This window comes from Pterocles gutturalis, unplaced genomic scaffold (genome assembly GCF_000699245.1).
Source record: "Pterocles gutturalis isolate BGI_N339 unplaced genomic scaffold, ASM69924v1 scaffold15911, whole genome shotgun sequence".
NCBI lineage: Eukaryota > Metazoa > Chordata > Aves > Pterocliformes > Pteroclidae > Pterocles > Pterocles gutturalis.
This window is the reverse complement of record NW_010098171.1, coordinates 126314-132179: the sequence shown is the minus strand read 5'-3', so window position 1 is coordinate 132179 and position 5866 is coordinate 126314.

Sequence of the window (5866 nt, the reverse complement as noted above, 5' to 3'; positions counted from 1 at the left end):
CAGGAGAGGTGCGGGCTGCGCTGCCGGGCTCTCCCGGAGGGGTTGGCAGGAGAGGTGCGGGCACCCGGCCTGTCAGCGTCGGGGTGGTTTCCGTGGGGGCTCCTCGCTTCCAGAATCCCTGCAGGAGATGACAGCGGGTCTTGGGAAAAGTGGGGGGTTTGTTTGTTTTGTTTTGTTTTTTGATGGGTTTTTTGTTGTTGTTCTGGAGTTTCGATGGTGATTTTTCAGTTCTCGCCAGCACGCTGAGCAAATAGCTTTATCAGCGATCATTTCTTAAAGCAACATTAAACAATTACCTTTAAAATATATGTAAAAGTTTGAAATATTTATATTGCCCTTTCACTTTGTCAAGTGTTTGCACAAATGGATATATAGATATGATCTGGTAACTAAAAGCCTAATTAGAATTTGTTTAAAGCCAGGGGGGCATGTATTCTTGTTGACAGCAGCGGATCGATAGGGTAAGACAATAGAGCCCCATTATTTTACTTCCATTGACTGAACATATTGACATTTCAGGTTTGCGATTGCCTCAGTGAGCATGATGAAACACTGAAATTCACAAACCAACTGTCTGGAGTGGCACATATATTACTGTATGTCATCTCTGCCTTCAGGTTACCTTATCACTGAAGCAGAATGGTAATGGATGGCAGCAGAGTACTTCAGAGGGGTTAGGGCTCTATCAGTTAAGAAGCTGACGCATAGCGGGTTTCAGGAGTATCTTTAATTACACCTAAAATTATATACAAGGGAAGATGGTCCTTGTTACCTGCTGAGGTGCTTCGGAGTTTACAGGCTTAGAAGCAGACAGGATAACAAGGTACTTATATTTCATATTTTTCTTATAATTCTTACTTATAATTCATATTTTATATACATGACTTGATACCTTAAACTTTTGCAAGAGCCTAAGGACTCCTGATTGTGCTGTTTGCATGCTTGCTGTGTTCGTCAGTGGCAGCATCTCAACCTGGTCTTGATGCTCAAGTTCCAGAGCACCTGCTAGACCTTCTCCCAGTCTGAAGATTGCAAAGGAAACAAAGAACAACTTCAAAATAATGTGCTCTATCGACAATACTCAGGGGATTCAGTGCAACTAAACTACAGCAGAATGATATATATGCACATTTGTTCATTAGTATAAGCATTGTAAAAGAAACGTCTGTGCAATATGTGCATGTGTATGCATAATTGTATATATTAATTTATATGATTTCTTATAAATGCATATATAAAGAAGACCCAGTGGCTGCAGAACATACAATGTGTCTTATTATTTCAAAGGCTTTCAGATGTACTTTAAAATGTAGCTGACTGTAGAATGAAACCCATCAAGGTTAGGCAGAGATAGAGATTGAAATTAATTTAAAGCAGACAAAGAGCTAATATGAAAGAGCCACTAGTGATTTAACTCAGTTTTGAAAGTAAGTGTAATGAAAATATAAGATGTATTCTGAGTGCACCATCTACTCAGCAATTGTTGCCATCAAGTGGACTGCTGATGCCCTTTAAGATGGTAAAAAGAAAACTAGTCCTTTATACCATTTTCATGAAAATGTTGGGTTTCTGTTTGATCAGCAGGTGCTGTTGAGATGAAAGCCATGTGTAAATTTTCAGAAGGCCAAAAGTGTCAATTCAGAAAAGGAAAGTGATAAGAGAAAATGCAATCAGTTTTCCTGTTTTCAATTTGTGCAGGATTTGAAGAGCTGTTTTGTTAAACTGCTACATCTGCTCCAATATGAATATTGAACTACTTCCACTAAAAATAACACCCTATAATTTGGAAGCCATTGCAATCTTTTGTTAATGCAAGTGGGTTATTTAAAAAAAAATCTATTCTGAAAAAATCTCCTGCCTAATGTGCATTTTTGTTTATTGGCACTTTTATCTTCAGCAGATAAAATGGTATTATGCAATTAGGACCATATCTATTTGGATGGTAAAAATGGCACTGGATAGCTGAATGTCACTGTATTGGTAAAAGTATTTAATTTGTACATTTAAAATAATTTTATTAATAAACTATGATTGTATCTTAAAATGATGCGTGGCTGCTTTCCTACTGCACCAGCACAGTTTTACCTATTAGTGAGGACCTTTTACAAAATAAAGGATGTTCAGATTATGACAGAACATTCTTGGACTTGTTTCATTCCTGCTATACCTGCAAAGCGTAAGCTTAGGCTCATCGAGAACATTTTAGTTAATGGGGCTTTTGGAGTAACTTTTTCCATGGTAAATGAAATTATTAAATCGGGCTTGAATGCACATATACAAAAATATTTGCTGCTGTGGAGCTGCTAATCCAAGTGAGTTTTATGAACCTAGAAGGCACAGCCTTGGTAGAGCATAAATTTTCTATCAGAGGAATCTCCAGAGAAAATAATATTATTTCTTTTTCATTAAAAAAATATCTAATGAAAAGGGTATGTGTTTGTTAATTTTGTAAATACAGATCTAAATTAAGAAGTGGTAATTCACTGTTACATCTGTAGAGCCCTGTATACATAACAGGAGTAAATGTGCAGAATAAAATGAGAGCTTTTACTGCTGTATTTCAACATAGAGAATTACCTGGTTTTAGTATTAGAACAGATTTTAGCTGTTGGATTCTAATCTGGTAGTCAGGAACTCAGTTTTCTGGCAGGTGTCTGCATGGGAAAGGACCTTGCTGATGCTTCTGTTTGGTTTTGCAATTGGATTTGTAGGGTTTTGACCTTGGGGGATTTTCCTCAAAGTGATCTACAGGTCAGAAATAATTAAAATTCAATAAACTGAAATTTAAATATAGAATGGATTTTGTGCAAGATCTGTGCTTGTGGTAGGTTGTCTAGAAGTCTGTGGCATGCCTACTTTATAGTTTGTATTCCCAAACATAACTGTGTGCACACATGTGCATAAATTTATGTTGAATGACAGAGGGATGATTATTTATACAGATTTTATCCAAAACTCTGTGCACTCCTGAAACATAACAAAAAGCCTCCCTCCCCAGAGGAGTGTTTACATCCCGTGACAGTCACTAGATTCAAATCTTCTAAACATGAAAGTTGTTTCCTTTCCTCCAAACCTTCTTTTCCTCAACAAAGCTAACCCTGTTAAACCTCACCTTCTGTGGGACGTATACATAGTTATAGACATATGTACGAGAAGTAAATATTACCAAAAACACGGCCCATCGGGGCTAAATGTCTGTAGCCTTAAATAGCTGGTGATATCTGCCAACAGCAGAAGCCGTGCTGAGGAGGCCCTACCTCGGCTGACCTGGGGATGCGAGAGCCTTGTGGAGCCTGGCGTTAGTGCTCGGCGCCTACGTGGAGCTTTCTGCTCGCGAATATTACCCAGCAAATGCTCCGTTGTAGCGCGTTAGTGGAGATGCTGTCTGCCTGAAGAGTTTTTAAACCACGGGGCTTCTTGCTTTGGTCTTGGGATTTTTTGAGTGCTTTTCGCAGGGGTGGGGGTGGAGTCCAACCCCAAAAGAAGGATTATAGCTGGATGTAGGGTATTTAGATTTTCTTATCTGAATTTTCTGAACGCATTCAATGGGAATACTCTGTTTTTCTTATTCTTTGCCAAAAATGCTGCATGCAGTTTTGCTGTTCCTATTGAATAGTTGCCATATTTAACTCCAGTGGTTGTGAATGGAAATTGTAAATACGGAAAGAAATCCTTTCATGCTCCCTTTCATTTTCTGTAACATATTTTGGGATGCCTGGAAAGGAAGGGCATCCTAGATATTCAAAATATTTCTGAAAACGCACAAAGAATTTAAAAGAACTTCAGCAATTTGGTTTTGTTTATATGTGGGTTTTGGGCATGTGTGATATGGTGACTTACTTAAGTTATACCTTTTTTTGCTTAGTATTATTTGTTGAATTTAAAAGCACAGTTGTGTTGTACAGAACTGTACAGCAGCAGTATTCGTGAGTGATCCTATATTGCAACGTGCTGACATGAGATCTTCATGGGATAGTTCATTTCAAGTCATTTCAAGAAGGCATTTGATTCATTGTCACTCTTCCATCTGTCAAGACAGGTAGACCATGGTGCTTAGAATAAAGTAAATATCCAAAGTTCGTGGAGGATAACAGGTTCTTTTGGAAATTAGGTTGCTGTCTGGAAAGACAGAAGACTCCACCTAGTGGAGTGGAATTAGTCTGCACACAGTGGCAGGCAGTGGCGTGTAATAAAATACATATAATTTATGAAAAGCCAGGTTGATGCGGTGAGTAAAAACCAGGAATTTTGACAAGCATCTGGGGAGATGGTCCAATACAAATTGTACAAGACAGTAGTTACTTTTGTAGCTCTAGAAGGCTTATGGCAGGTCTGCCTTGTTGGACGTTAACATACAATTTGCATAAGTAGTCGTCATTACCACTAGCCATTTTCTTTTACGGTTGCTTTTATTTGGCGACCTACTGACTCCATTTTTTGATCTCTGATGATGACCACACAGGTGCCCCTTTTGGTTGTAGCCCAGGTGTTGTTTTAAATAGCTTGGGCGAAAAACCCCCTCCAAGCCCCAAAACTTCTCCACTGTTTTTACATTATGATTTATTTTCCAGAGTACATTTTCTGATTTTGGTTTTGTTTCTTTCTGTAATAGCAGTATCGGGATGCTAGTTCTTCATGCTGTCATGACAGGTTGGGTGGCATCTTGAGTAAATCTGTGTGTGCCTTCTGGTACTTCCAAGACTTAACAATCTCTGTCATGAAGCATCAAATTATATAGGGTTTTGTACCTGTGCTTTGCTTCCCTGTTGATTTGGTCATGTTATATTACTAGGATGGAATACAATTAATTTTAAAGCGGGGATGCAAGTGAACACCCAGCATGAGCAGTGAAGATACTGTCCTGAAATCCTCTTGGAAAATTCATCCCAACATTGAATCACACATGTGTTAGACAAGTTCAAGAAGAGAACTGCCCTAGGTCAGCTCAGGCTTTGACAGCGAGAGAGGGTGAGGCTACTGCCAGAAAGTGAGATATTAGGATGCAACAAAGGAGACAGAACGATACTGCTGCAAAGGATATTCGGGAAGAGCGCTCCAAAGGAGTGCTTTCAGTGACATCCAGGTGGGGTTTGTTGCCAGAGCCATTAAAGCACAGTGGTGCCAGAGAAAGCTGCCAACAAATTTAGGGATAATGGCACCTGCGGGTGTGCTATCAATGGATGGTAGTGCCAGGATGATTTTTGATTTTATTTTAATGGTGCCATAGCTAAAAGTATTTAAGGGTAATGTTATAGAAAGGGTTTTAGTGAGTGAAGTCACCAAGTTCTAGAAACCATTAAGCAAAAGCTGTTTCTTGACTGCACTATTTATTATTTTTAAAGCTTGTTGGCAAACCACTTAATGCTGGAAAAGCATGCTGAAACCTGTATTAAAGCATGCTGCAGATGAGCAAGGAAACTATCTTGCTGAACTGAGTAGCCTAGCTAAGTTTCTGAATGTTATGTGCATTTCATGTGTGCCATGATAAATTAATGCAACTGCATGGATCAGCAGAGCTTGTAAACGTTGGATTAAAGTACTGGAGCTCAGATCTTCCATGGTATTCACATACCCAGTTCTGTTGAAGATGGTGTTTCTTTTGTATAAACACCTGGACCTTCAGGCTTTCTGTGCTGCCATCTCAGGTCTGTGATCTTAACAATACTTTGCCGGAAGGATTCTGAGACTTAGGTGCAGATATGACCTAATGACATTATCTTCTGGAAGGTTAAGTGAGCTAGCTCAGGTCTTAATGTAAAGTCATTCTCTTTTAGTTGTAAATGATAGACTTACCAGATGAAGAATTCCGTATGAAGGAGAGAAAAAAAAGTCATTTTTTCTGTAATGATATTCTCAGAGGTTCCTG